This window comes from Hevea brasiliensis, chromosome 5, assembly GCF_030052815.1.
Source record: "Hevea brasiliensis isolate MT/VB/25A 57/8 chromosome 5, ASM3005281v1, whole genome shotgun sequence".
NCBI lineage: Eukaryota > Viridiplantae > Streptophyta > Magnoliopsida > Malpighiales > Euphorbiaceae > Hevea > Hevea brasiliensis.
The window spans coordinates 24295771-24311438 of NC_079497.1; positions in this window are offsets into that span (position 1 = coordinate 24295771).

Genomic DNA, 15668 nt, shown 5'->3' on the forward strand with positions numbered 1-15668 from the left:
CAACCCCATACCTTAACATGTTTAAGGGATGTTTGTCTTCCATGCCATATCTCATAAGGTGTGGAAGAAACTGATTTAGTTGGAATCCTGTTAAGAATATACAGTGCAGTTTCTAATGCATATCCCCATAAGGAAATAGGCAAATCAGTGAAGCTCATCATGCTGCATACCACGTCCAACAAAGTATGGTTTCTTCTCCCCGACACACCATTCAACTGTGGTATACTAGGAGGGGTTAATTGTGAAATTATGACCTATTACCGAAGGAACTCATCAAACTCTGTACTCAAATATTCACCAAGTTGATCAGATCAAACGGTTTTAATACTTTTTTCTATTTGATTTTCTACTTTAGCCTTGAATTCTTTGAACTTTTCAAAGGATTCAGACTTGTATTTCATTAAATACAAATACCCAAACCGAGATTTATCATCAGTGAAGGTAATGAAGTAGTAATATCCACCTCTAGCCATTTCTCTAAATGGCCCACACACATCACTATGTATGAGTTCCAAAATATCTTTAGCTCTTTACCCTTGTCCCACAAAGGGAGATCTGGTCATTTTGCCTTGAAGGCAGGACTCACAAGTTGGTGATGATTTATTTCCCAAAGTGGACAAAATCCCCATCCTTTCCAACTTAGTGATCCTGTCTTCTGCTACATGACCTAATCTCAAGTGCCAAAGTTGTTTTAGATTAAGGTCGATATTTTTTGTTGCATTAATTTCATATTCGGTGCTTGGAGCTATTTTGCATTCATTATCAACATAATAAAGTCCATTTTGCAAATAACCCAAACATATGATTTTATTACCATAATAAACTGTACATACATCATTTATGAATCTAAATTCATAACCGTCTCTAGTCAAACTAGATACAGAAACGATGTTTTTATACATGTTGGGTACATACAAAACATCCTTTAAATACAAAACATTATCATCAAAATGAATATGTACAATAAGAGAAGTAGATCCGATGGCTTTGGCATCAACACTTGATCCATCACCAATCTTCAGCCTCACTTCTCCATGATCCAAGCTCCTAAGATTTACTAGTTCCTGCACATCATAAATTATATGTGAATTAGAACCAGTATCAATGACCCAAGCAAAATTAATATGATAAGCAATACCAGAATCTAAGAAACAAGAAATTGCTATGCCTTCAGAAGGTTTTGCCTTCTTGCTCTTTACCAACTCTAGGTAATTTGGGAATTTCTCTTCCAATGCCCATCCTTTTTACAGTGGAAACACTTTCCTTTGTCAGTAGGAGCTGCTTCTGTCTTCTTCTTCACAGTTTGGCTCTTTTTGACCACTCTATTAGAAGGACCAGGGACAGAAGATGGCTTCTTCTTGTTGCTTTTCTTCTTCTTCTTGGTCTTACTAGAAGAAGAAGAAGCAATAAGTGCCACTTCCTTTCCCTTCTTGCCAGGCATATTGCCTTGAGCAATTACAAGAATGCTCAGAAGACCAGCCAAAGTGCATTCTTGTTTAGTCATATGGAAGTTTGTGATAAAGCTACCAAAAGACTCCAGCAACGATTGAAGGATCAAATATGTTTGAAGAGAAAAGTCCATAGAAAAATCCAATGCCTCCAACTAATCTATAAGCCAAATTATGGTATGGACATGTTCTCCCACATCCTGACCTTCATGCATTTTCATTCTAAACAGTTGTTTAGATATCTCATATCTAGCCAACCTACTGTTTTCACCAAATAACTCTTGAAGGTGAATCAGTATTTCAGAAGAAGTTTACATTTTCTCATGCTACTTCTGTAACTGATTAGTCATAGAAGCAAGCATATAGCACTTAGCTTGCATGTCATCTTCATGCCACTTTCTCAAAGTGTCATGTTCTTCTTCTGTGGCCTCACGTGGCAGTGGACTAGGAATCTTAGAATCAAGAACGTATCCTATACGCTCAAGATTGAGAACAATTCTTAAATTCCTCAGCCAGTCAAAGAAGTTAGGTCCGGTGAGCCTATTTTCATCTAATATGCATGATAGCGGGTTGGACCTTTGTGCCATAATTATTATATTTAATTACTACAGAAAAAGCAAGATTCAAATTAGTCATCTTTTATCAAGTAAATTAACCACCAATATGATTATGGTCTTTTAATCAAATTGGTCCTCCCACTAACTTGGCGAATCCTACACTTCCATAGTAAAAAACGAAAATCCTAGTTGGATGGATTTCTAGTGGGTGATTGAATTCTTATATATTGTTAACCATCCTCAAATCACATTTTCTTGGATACTTTTAACAACATATAAATGAACAACACTTGCTCATCACATCTTATGTGAAATTCAATCAATAAATTTTGGCTCCTAATGCTCAAAACCTCAGGTACATCCATTCTTAGCCTTTCTTGAATTAGTTAAGTTGAGCCCACTAGGCCAGTGAGTATGGAAGTTTAAACCTTAATGACCTCAAGTACATCCATTCTTGATCACCAGAACACCCACATACTCACAACATCACATGCTTTAACAATTAAATTTAGAAAATCTTTTAGACTACGAAAACCATCCCTATGTAACCATAGCCGACAGTCTAAGTATCTAAAATTTCCAAATTTAATTACCCTAGTGGAGAACCATGATATAATTACCATAATTATACCATTACCAACTTAATAATTGAATTGGAAGATTTTGTGATCGGCTTAATTTCTATTAAGGTCTCACTTTGCACATCATCCATTTGGCATGCATATATCTCATACAAGCATCCATTCATATACATCTCATGCATAAATGGATAATTAAATAAAATGGTATGATCATGGACTTTCTAAGAGATTCAATTCTAAGCCACCAAGATTTGAATTAAGGCATTTCCTAGGTGCATTTCATCTATTCTATTACAAGAGATGTTGACGGAGTACAAAAATCAACCCTTGATCTTGATGTGCTCCCATTGGATCCACCAATGTTCCTGATCTGCTTGTCCTTCTTGGAATCCAATTACAAAGTAAACCTTGGCATACCAAGGTGAATTTACAAGAATTTGGACTTAAAAGTTCTTAAATAAATGAAATTGCATCCTATGTAATATAACACTTACATGTCACTACAAATAAAATTAATTATTACATTCCAAAGAAAATAAAGGAATTAAATCCAATCACATTGGTCATTAAATGTCCATGATTATCCATTATGCATATTAAAATTTAACACTTAAACATAAATATACATTCTAAATTAAATTGAATGTCACATACCCAATTTATAACTCAATTTGAATCTCATTCAAATTAATCTCAAATTTAGGAACCCTTCCCAAAATCAAATTTCAAGATTTATTTATATGATTGGAAATCCTAATTAAATCATTTAATTAGGTCTATGCTTAATTTAGGGTCTCAAATTACACAAAAATTGCATAAAAACCCTTGAATTAGCCAAAACATGCCCTCCATGTAAAACACGCCCCGTGTGAAAATAACATGGCCTTTGCAATAGTTACACGGCCTAAGGCGTCGAATTACACAGCCCGTGAGGTGCAAAAGCATGGCCCGTGTTAATTATTAACTTGGCCTGTGTAACCTTCTGCCCGTTCTATCTCCCATAAGCCCAAAAACATGACCAGTGGCCTGGGACACACCCAGGCCATGTTTCTTGCGGCAACAAGAATTTTCTTAGGGTTTTTCAATCCGAATCTCATTCAAATGACCCCAAATTTCATCCAATCACACAATTAAGTCCCTTAAACAATCCTAATGGCAAATATAGTGGCTCTGATACTATTTTTGTTGTCGTTTTCGAAAGCGTGGTTAGGGCCTTAGAAGTTGGATTTCAAAAATTTTTTCTAGGGTTTTATGCATACATTCAAGTGTATTTTATGGTCCTAACCAATCTTTAATGCCCTAAAGCATATCGAAAACACTCTTTTAACATGCATTTGATATTCATTTGCTATCAATGATTGTTGATTAACTATTAATCAAATCAAAACCTAGCTTTACTAGGGATTGTAGGAGACTAACCTCAAAGGCGTTGAATCTAACTTCTTGCTCCCTTTGGTAGTCTCCTAGAGCTCCAATTGCAGCTCCTCCAGCTTTTCCACCACAAGCTTCCACCAAGATCACCTTTGACAAATCAAATCCTCTCTTAGGTGTTTGCCAACCACTAATTGTTAGGGTGTTTACCTTAGGTGATATTTCACTGGATGTATCTTAGCTAGAAACCCTTTCTAGTGATTTTGATTCAAAGGAAAACAAGGTTTTCCTTGTGAATCCATGGAAGAAAAACAAAAGGAGAGAGAAGCCGCTTGTTGCCGTCCAAGGTAGAAGAAGAAGAAGAAGATTCAACTCACTTGGTCCTCATCTTATCTTGTATTTATATACAATAGACAAAAACCATTAAATGGTTGCCACATGTCAAGCTCTAATTCAATCTAGCTTTTGAGTTGTCTTAATCTCATTAAGACACTTGTCAAGCCATGATTAAATCATTAATAATCACCTTCCATCACATGGAAGACAAGTGGCATACATCTATAGGCACCACGTGTCACCATTTCATAGCGCCACGTGTCACCATCTCATGGCACTATGTGTCACCATGGGAAATTACCATTTTGCCCTTGTAATGAATTTTGAGTTCTCATTTAAAATTATAAATTCTCTCTCAAATTAATTTATATCACATATAAATTAATTAATTAATTAATCTCTATTAATTAATGTTACAATTAAATTCATATTTAAACTCTTTAAATATAAATTCAACTTTTATCATAAGTCCAATATTCAAGATTTGGTTTCAAGTCATGCTAGGGACTTTGCAATCTTATTGCGAACCAAAACTATTTAATTAATTAATTAAACTCTCTAATTAATTAATAAAATCATAATTAACTTAGTGGTCAACTTGTGTAGGTATGTGACTTACTATGCTCATTACTAACTGGTAATGAGAAATGATATTGACTCTTAATATCATTGGAACTCTTCCAGACCACAAATGATTTTCCTAAATTATTTTAGGTATCTCATAGACCATGGTTGACACCTAGCATAGCATGCCATGGCCACCCAATCAGTAATAAGGAATACCTTAATTATGATTAATTATATGTCATCATGCACTAAAATCCCTCTGTATTATGTCCCAATTCCATTTAGGGTCATGGTTGAGTCAAACCTCTTTTATGGAATCTTATGCACTTATTTAAAATTTAATTCTTGACATCTAAGACTTTAACATCAGGAAACACCTTTCCTAATAAAGTCATCCATCCTGGCCAGGAATTTAATCTTGTCAAGAACAGCTCAAATCCGCATAGGACTTTTAACCTTGTATACTCAAGGCTACGGATCCCCTCTTGACTGAACACCTGTCCCAACATATGACTAATCTGAGCTAACACACACCGAAGTATCCATACACAGTACAGATATGTAAGTGGTATCAAACTCAAACCACCCATATAAGAGACAACCATGTCATCTTAGGTCTAAGAATTATATGCATTTTATTGACTCGAATAAACGCCATGTTCATGTTATCTAAACGTCACAAGTTCAACCTACTTATCTCATAAGTGTCCACTTTATTTATCCCGATATCTCATATCAGATGGCATGAGGCTCATCATTCCATATTCATCAGTACCTCATACTGATCAATGGAGATAAAAAGAGGTGACAACTCTTTGGATATAATGTGTCCACCAAAATATCCTTTAGCTGCGAACTCTAATTTATAACAAATGTCCCATATACTCTACCACTCATATTCTTATCTCATAAGAATAGAATACATAACATATTACTAATGGACAATTTCAAATAAATATGATATTAAACATACATTACATTTAAGTGAAATGTTCATTGCCATTATAATATTTACAATGTTATTTTCAAGTTATAAGATTAGTGCATGCTCTAGGGCACACATAACTGACAAGAACTCCACAAAGGTCATCAGCCTATCTCTAGGTTAGATTTCCTATGTTCAAAATCCTGATTTTCTAATATTAATCTTCACTTTTTAGTCCTTTAATTAATATTTGTAATCAATACTAAGTGGTAACCAACACATAGCATGCATTAAGATCACAATAAATCAAATCAAACGGCAAAACTCAAATCCAATAAATAAAACTCAATATAAATCCATAATAATAATTATAAGCATTACTCACCCAATTCCAGAATCAAGGATTTACTCAGTCATAGTGAGTTTAACAAACATAATAGAAATAAAATAAAAGAACATGAACGGTTTTAGAGAAATAGAATAAAATAACCGATGAGGATTTTCTGTAGCCTTAAACTTGTGGAACTCCGGCTGAAGGCTTCCCTCTTGTACTGATGATCTACCCTCCAAGATGGTTGTGAAGGATGTGAGTATGAAGATGAGATTAAGTCTGGAATTGAGATTTCTCTCCTCAAACTTCAAAACTCCAAAAGGAACCCCCCACTACTTTTTAAAGCTCCTCCCTTTATATTGAATGATCTAGGGTTAGGTTTTTAGAGTCCTCAAAGCATTAGGAGTCTCTTTTCTCTGTCAAAGCGGGAGCTAGAACCAATTCAGAAAACTGACTGTCACGTGATACACGGCCCGTGTGTCACTAACCTACTAGAGCTTGAATTATTGCATCTTGTATCAGAATAGGACTTTGCACGGGCTTCAGGTAATTACATGGGCCTGGTTACATGGCCTGTGTACTTTTGTACTTCAGGGAAGTCTTCAAGCTTGGCCCGGCAGAGACTTACACGGGTCTTTATATTTTACACGAGGCATGGTACATGGCTCGTGTACTTTAATTCTTCCTTGGCTCTTTGTCTTTCTCTTGGCAGTAAGTTACACAGGTCTATGGCTTTGATTACATGACCTGTGTAAGGTGCATCAACAACATTTCTCAATTCTTTGGCCTTTCCAAGTCTTCTACTCTATTCCTATGCCTTGGAACCTCTTCAAAACACTTGGAAACATATAGAAAATATAGAATTTAGAGTTTGACAATGGAATTAGCAAAAGTGCTCGAAATTGATGATTATGCATGAGATTACTTATCTAAATGCTATGAAATATTATACAAATGTACTTAAAAGCATCTATATAATACGAGTGTATCAAATACGCCGAAACTCAAACTTTTGCTTGTCCTCAAGCAAATTGAAAAACTTTTTAGAATACATTTTAAGTGAGAGCTCAGAAGTATAACCATAAATTTAATATGAATATAATTGAACTCCTTCAACCTTCATACCAATTCCCTTCCTTCAAGGTATAAAGGTTTCAATAGCTACATGCTTAAAACCTTTTCCCCTTTTGTGGTGTTTCAACTAATTGCTCCTCTATCCAAGGCAATTAATAAGTCACAAATAACTTGTTTTATCAGGATAGACTTATAAAATACTCACTCACCTCAAATTTAGCCTCTATTTTGGGAATTGCTGAGATTGATTTAATTCCAACTCCATAGGCACATTTCAATTTCCTATCTCCACTAATGTAGCACATATTTTTAAAAGATCAAAAGGTCTTTAGAAGGGTTGTAATGGGGTTAAAGGATGATAATTTGATTACCAATGAAAGGGTTTTAAGGAATGCAAATTTGAGGTTAGCTTTCATGCACAAGGCTTTAAGTATACCAAATTTGTTCTGTTGATATTTGCATGGGGAAGAAGGGTTTATAGTGCCAAGCATACTCGTCATGGTGTTTTAATTTTTGGGACTCTTCTCTCTCTCTCTCTCTCTCCCTTTTTTTTTTGTGTCCCTTTTATTCTTTCCCCCTAAACTTATTGCTTTTGTTGGGCTAGAAAGGCAAGTTTTTCTTTGATTTTAATTGTATACTTGCACTCTTCTTGGTATTTTCATCTTCTCCTTCTTTTACATTTGATGTACTTATCCTTTATACACTAGACTTTCCTCAAAAGGGTGAGTGAGTGTTTAGGCTAAGAGTTAGGTAAATACGTGTGGGTAAACAAGGAAAATTTTACAAGTGAAAATATAGGCTCAAGTTGGCTGCAAGGGGTATATTATAGCTAAGCGTGGCTTAAGGATTAATGTGGTTGAATGAAAGAATGCCTTAATCATCTCTTTTTTCAAACATATGCTAGGATTTCGCCTTGATATGTCTAAGAGACATGTTCTAGAGTTGGTAAAGCATTTTTAGGTTTGTTTGTATTTCAAAAATTTCTCCTGATTTTGCAAGTTCAATGTAACAAATTAATGGCTATAAAGGGGTTTAACTAGTCTAGCTCCACTAAAGTGATTAAGTCTTTTACAGACAATAAAGTAAAGCCTTTTTGCCTATCAAAATACTTTCATTCCTCATTCTCATGGAGAACAATTATTAGCATATAATATTTATGGTTATAATTCTAAGTTAAAAACCAATTCAAAAATTCAAAATTTATAAAATTTTCTGAAATTTTTGATACATAAGTATAGTGTGGATATAATTAAGTAATGCAATAAAGTGCAATGATATGCAATGCATGAAATGCATCTGTACCCCTAAACTCATATCTGACATTGTCCTCAATAGCAACACAATATGCAAAATTAAAGTATAACACACAAAATTATCAAAAAGCATATCATGTATTAAGAGTCGAAAGTTTGGACAAAAAAATAGAAATAGAGACCTATGAGCACTCAGTAGGACTAAGGCAACTAGGCTTTTACATGAAGGAGCCTATCCTATAGTCCTAATTCTAAAAAGCCTCTGATGGGGATGATGGTCTCTCTTTATCAAGCCTCTCAATAATCATGTCAAGCTTATTGTGGGCCTCCTAGAGACTATCCTCGAGTGCTTGCATCCTATTGTTGAGTACTGTCTCCATGCATTAAAGGTAGGTAAGGATAGGGTCTGTCGATGGTGGAGTGGTTCTTAGGCTTTTTCCTATGGCTGTGATGGTTCTCTAGGTTTTGCTTGTGCTTCATCTCTCCTAGGGATGACATTCCCTTTGGCATCTATTAGGTAGCACATGTTGCCAACCTTTTTGCATATCCCCATGGATAAGCAGATGGTCTGGTCAATCCTGGAGGTGCCCGGGATGGAGTGCAGCCTATGATGACCTAGAACGAATTCAAAGTGGAGTGTGATGGCTGTGATGAGGCCCCCAAACACTATATGGCCTGTCAGCTAGTGAGATAAACGGCGAAGGTGATTGCACAAGAAGAATCCTGTGCTATACTGCTGCCCAGTGACCATACACCAGAGGAAGAAGAGCTCATTGGCATTCACCATGCCTAGGCTATCACCGCGGCCCATGATGGTATGGGCAGCTAGTCGGTGCATGTACCTCAAAGCAAGACTGGTGATGCCAGAAGATTTGGACTTGCTGGAGTTATAAACGTCGGTGTCAGGGCTATGGAGTGCCAGAAGTCAACACTATTATAGACCATCCGATTTTGCGAAATCTTTTGGAATCCGATATTGTCAAAACCAAACATCGCATTGAACTCGTCTGTGTTCATAACTCGATCAATGCCAAAAAGCTGAAATTCGATCCTCCCCCTGTCTTGCCAATCTATAGGCCATAGTGTGGCCTTTAAACTGCCCAAGAATTCCAAAGTGGTGTCCTTGTAGACCATAACTAAAATTGGGCAAATCTGGTCTAACCAATGCCATCAAGTAACCCATCAATCTCGTCTTATAGCCTTATCTACTCCAGCAGCCTAAAGTCCATATGCTTTATGGAGATTATTCTTCAGTTGTTAAGCCGAGCACATAAATCTCTGTGGGCATTGTCACGGAATCCCCAAGTAATGGAGAACTCAGGTTGTGGTAGCTGTGGAGGTTGCTGTTGAGGTGCTGGTTGTGGTTGGGGTTGTGGTGGTTGGGTTGGCCCTATTCATGGGCATTGGGGTGATGGCTGAGGAGGAGAACGTGAGGAGTCACATTTTTGCCTAGAGGAGGACCCCACTCATCTAGCTGATCTCTTTGCAAGTGCCATTGGAGTTTTTGGAGAGGGAAAGGCTAAGGTTTTGTGAGAGAAAAAGGGGATTTGAGGGGTTTTTAAAGGGAAGAAAGCTTAGAGAGGAAGAGTTTCTAAGTGGGGGGAAGTTTAATGGGAGTTATGCAGATTTAAAGGGTCATTATGACCCTTAATTTCGCACATTTCATGCCCCAAGTATTGCATCTGTGACATGATACACGGGGTGTGTATCACTACACTGGTCCCGACCATCTACCTAGAATGTCCCTTCTCTGCCAAGTTAAACGGCCCGTGTAAATTTATTTCGAGGCCCACGTAACTTCCTGCCACTAAGTTACTTTCACTATCCTATTACACGGGCCATGTAAACGAGAGTCGTGACCCATGTAACTTCCTGTCTAAAAATGGCAATGCTAGCTAAGTTACACGGTCCATGTAAATATGATATAGGGCCTGTGTAACTTTCTATTTCCCTTAAACTTAGAGCTTCTCTCACCATTATCGAAGCATGCCCTATGTAATGTTACACGGGGTCGCCCCGTGTAAGCTTCTGGAGCTTATGCAAGTGTGGTTTCATGGTTCTAGAAGATTACACTGGGCGTGTAATGTTTATACACGACTCGTGTAATTATCTAACTCTCCAATTTTCTCTGTATTAGAACTTTATGCTGTTACTATGAATATGGATGTAAAAGTTAATAACAGAGCTACTTCCCTAGTTTTATACAATCTCCTATTGTGTGGTTTTGACTCGACGTCTCTTTTCCTTTATTACAGAATTGAGACTTGGGGTGCCTACAAAATAAAGCATGAACAAATATAAGATAAAGATAAGAGTTAAGATAAAGGAAATTATATAAAAGAAAATAAAAATAAAAATAAAAATAGAAATTTAGGGTTGCCTCCCTAGGAGTGCTTGTTTATAGTCTTTAGCTGGACTGTTCCCACACTATTCACGGTCTGTCTGGAGAGGTGCATTTGGCTTCCTTCTCTATGGGTTCTCTTGGGAGGTATGGCTTCAGCCTTTGCCCATTCACTTTGAATGTTCCTGAGGTTTCACTCCAAATCTCTGTAGCTCCATGTAGGAAGACTTGCATAACCTTAAAGGGTCCGGACCATCTTGATTTCAGCTTCCCTGGAAAAAGTTTTAACCTAGAGTTGAATAGCAGGACAAGGTCTCCCTCTTTTATTTCTTTTCTTCCTATGCGTCTGTCATGCCATCTTTTGGTTTTGTCCTTGAAGATTTTGGCATTCTCATACGCATCTTGTCGGATTTCTTCCAACTCATTGAGTTGTAGGAGTCTTTTTTCACCAGCAACTTTGAGGTCAAAATTCAAGATTTGAATCGCTTTGTAAGCTTTGTGTTCAAGCTCGACAGGGAGGTGGCATGATTTTTCGTAAACCAATCAAAAGTGTGTTATTTCAATTGGAGTTTTATATGCAGTGCGGTATGCCCACAATGCATCATCTAACTTCAAGGATCAGTCCTTCCTTGAGCGGCTTACTATTTTCTCTAGAATTCACTTCAGTTCCCCATTTGAAATTTCTACTTGGCTGCTGGTTTGAGGATGATTAAGTGTGGCCACCTTATGAGTCACTCCATACTTCTTCTATAGTGTTTCAAATTGTTGGTTGTAGAAGTGACTTCCTCCATTGCTAATTATTGCTTGTGGTGTGCCAAATCTTGTAAAGATGTTCTTCTTAAGGAACTCTATGACTACTGTAGCATCGTTGGTTAGTGTGGCCATTGCTTCTACACATTTTGACACATAATCAACACCAACCAAAATATATTTATTTCCAAAGGAAGAGGGGAATGGGCCCATGAAGTCTATCCCCCATACATCAAATAGCTCTACCACAAGTATACCATGCAATGGCATTTCATTCCTTCTGGAAATGTTACCTGTTCTTTGGCATTGATCACAAGCTAGCACAAAGGATCTCACATCCTTAAATAGATTAGGCCAGTAAAATCTAGCTTGCAAAATTTTAGCTGCTGTTTTTGTGGTGCCAAAGTATCCTCCATATAGTGATGAACGACAGTGTTGGAGAATCCTCTCTATATCCTCCTCTGGTATGCATCGTCTTATTAGCCAGCCATTGCATCTCTTGTATAACAGAGGTTCCTCCCATGCTGTAACACTCCTATTTGCATAGCTTGGTATATTTCACTATTCTAGTGATGGGTGTCGGTCAGGATAATTAAGGGGATTAGAACCATGTCTAAGACAACTAGATAAGCCCTGAACACAAATAATTAGTAATTGTCAATTAGTTAAGTATAAATAAAAAAAAATAGAACATAAGAAGTTAAATGAGCCAAGACTCACAGCGATAGGTGACCTTCTCGGGAAGGACTACGAAGTCAATTTAAACCTAAATTTTGAACCGTAAAATGTGACGCTGCGATCCTTAGGACTATTGCGAACACAGTGGAAAAGAGAAAATCACAAAAAAGAAATGTTCAGCCTGTCAAATAATTAGGTCAGGGATCCAAAAGAAATATTGAATTATTTACAAACCAGGTCGAACCGGCGAGGGGCAATTTGGTCAATTGACCCCTAGAGCTGACTCCTGACCTAACTGTCAAATAAAATCGGAGAAAAGAAAATTTCAAAATTGGAAATTAAATTAAAGAACTAAAGAAAAATAAATGAAAAAAAAAAAGAGAAAAAGAAAAAGTGAAAAAAAAGTGATTACATCATGCATGACATCATGCATGATGCAATAAACATTATAATTAAAAATTTAAATTTTTGGATAATTTTTGGTCTTACTAAAGGTTAAATATTTAGAAAAATAAAATAAAAAAAAAGTCCTTCACCTTCTTCAAATTGCCGTGACCCATCTCTCTCACCTCTCCCTCACCAAATCCTCCATGGAAGCTCACTTTTGAGCTTGAAGACAACAAAATCCCACCATAGAAACTTCATTTACCATAACTAAACTTTATTTGGGCAACTAGAAAAGAAAGTTCAAGGAGAAAGAAAGAAGAAAGGAAGAAGTTTGAAGGGGAAAAAATTCTGCATAAAGGTTAGTAATCTAAACTTGAAGTTCTAGCTGAATTAATTGTGTTTATAGTTGAATAAACCTAGAAATATACTTAAAATGAAATGAAAACAACTTTGGAGGACTATATGTGAATTTTGGCTAGCCATAGATGTATGAGAATATGATGTGTTTTAATGAATTAAAAGTGTATGTAAGCTTGAATGAGTTGAGAAATGGTGTCGGTATGCTTGGAATCAATTAAATGTAACAAATCAAGTGAATTAGGGTTTGAACCTAGGGTTTTGGAAGACAAAAATTGGGGAATTGGTCAAATGGTGTGTTTGACCTTGTTTGAGCTGAAAAATGGTCATGTATGACCAATTGTGGTATGTTGGAAGTATTGGAATCAAGTGGAAATTCAGATTGGTTATGGGCATTCTGCAAGCAGCAGGACCAAGGTCCCTTTTAGGGACCAAAACTGAAAATTTACTAACCCAATTGGTGTGAGGCCAATTGAGAATGAAACTAGACACAAAATGACACATTTTTTATTCAGGAATCATGCCCAGAAAGTGACCATAACATAGTGAACAAATTGGCCAAATCCGGAATTGAGTGTTCTGCCTTGTATTTGGCCATAACTTGGGCTAGGCAGGTCCAAATGACCTGAAATTTTACCAGTAGAAAGATGAAAGATAGACCTACAACTTTCATGCAGAACACAAACCCAAATTATGCCCTTAACTAAGTTATTTAGCCACCCAAATTTAGTGACCTAAAACTGCCAGAACTAGTTTTGGTGCCCAGAAAATCTGGGTTAGGCCAATCTGGCCAGTCATGTTCAAATGGCTATAACATGAGCTACAAAACTCCAATTGGAGTGATTCAATAAAGGAAATAAAGTTAAGACAACAAGGAACAATTTCTATGAAGAAAACTTGGCCAAATTCTAACAGTAATATGACCAATAGAACAGTGCGAAATAGGTTACCAAAACTGAAAATTTAAAATTTTGCCTAAAAGACTTAAGATTGGAGAAAATGACCAAAACCAACAAGTTAGGTAACCAAAATGTGATATGTGGGTATAATTGGATTTCCCATACCTTTTAAGTATAAGGAAGTCAATATTTTAACTTGAATAGTATCATGAATAGTAACCTCAATATGAAAATTTTCAAGAATGTAAGTTTAAGCATATTTGGGCTAGAATTGAACATATATGAATTAATTTTTAGAATTATTGTGAGGCAAAGATACTGAGACACTATAAATTTTGTGTTTTAGCTGAAAAAGACCCGGAAGGTCTAAGGGACTGAGTAAAGGCCTAGAGGCGACTCACGTTAGGTTTGTGCACAATAACTTTTCACTTTCTATTTGCTATTAGAAAATTTATTTGAATACATTTTGGAGCAATTTATCCTAAACAATGCTTTGAGAAATACTGTGTTGCCTATTTTGTAAATGGAAATTTGAAATGAAAATTGATTAATGTTTTATATGAAATGTTTGAATAACTGGATTTAAATTATTTTTTTTATTCACACTTGGATGGCAATATCACTATGTTCCTCCTCCATTTATGGAGTGAGTTTGACTATACTCCTCCCTCTTTAGCTTCCCAGTTAGGAGATGAGTTTGGATGAGTACTCATTAGCTAGTTAGCCACCTCCCTCATTGATTTCGATTAGTAGGGTGAGTTTGCCTTGTCGTGGTGTACAACACGGCACATTTGGAAATTTTGTGTCATGGCCTAAGTTGTGTTATTGATTGGCAACACTATGATTATTAAATTGTTTGATGAAATTGTGTTATATTAAGCCTTGAAAATTATGATTTGATATAATTGTGATTTGAAAAATTGTGAAATGTGATTGTAAGATTTTTGAATTATGAATTATTCATAAATGTTTTATATTATGCATTTTGTATTTTATTGTGCACCACTGAGTATTTTTATACTCAGCGATAGCTTTCTTTGCTGTCGCAGATAGAGACAAGAAAAAAGTAGTAGAGTGAGCTACTGATTTTTGGTACTATACGGAGGCTTTTGTGCGGGTATTTAGTTATACCCTTGTAGTTTATTTTGATGTAAATAGTTTAATGTCATATGTATTAATGTAAAGTTGAGCAGTTGTACAGTAAATTGTAATAATGCTATTTTGGATTTTCTTTTTGTAAATTAAGATCTGTATTTGTAAATTAAGTACTATATGCAATGTGAATGAATTTGTGAAGTATTTTGAGATGACAAATTTTTGGTTGAGTTGTGGAATTAAATTGAATTGTATTGACTTGAGTTGATTTGGGTTGGGAGTTGTGGAAACAATTATTGGAAGTATTTTTTTTACAGGTTTTTGAAGAACTATTTTCTCAAAATACAAACGGCACTCTGCCGAAATTTTTCCAAAATTTGCAGACAAATAAAAATGGACAAAATTTTTTACTAGTTTTGAAACTTTAATTAAATGTTTTTAATTCTTACTAAAATGGTCACCACTTTCAAAAAGTAAGAAAATGGTTTTAAAATCCCTTGTAAGGTACTTAATGAATTATCGGTAGGTGAAGTTTGGTAGTTCATTAGGTATTCTATGGGATCATATTGTGCCTTACAGAGGGGTAAGGTGTAACATTGTCACACCCTATCCCTTATAAGGCACGACATGTTCCCGTAACATACCTAATGAATTACCAAACTCCACCTATAGATAACCCATTAGTTATGCTACAAAGAATTTTAAAACAAATCATAAC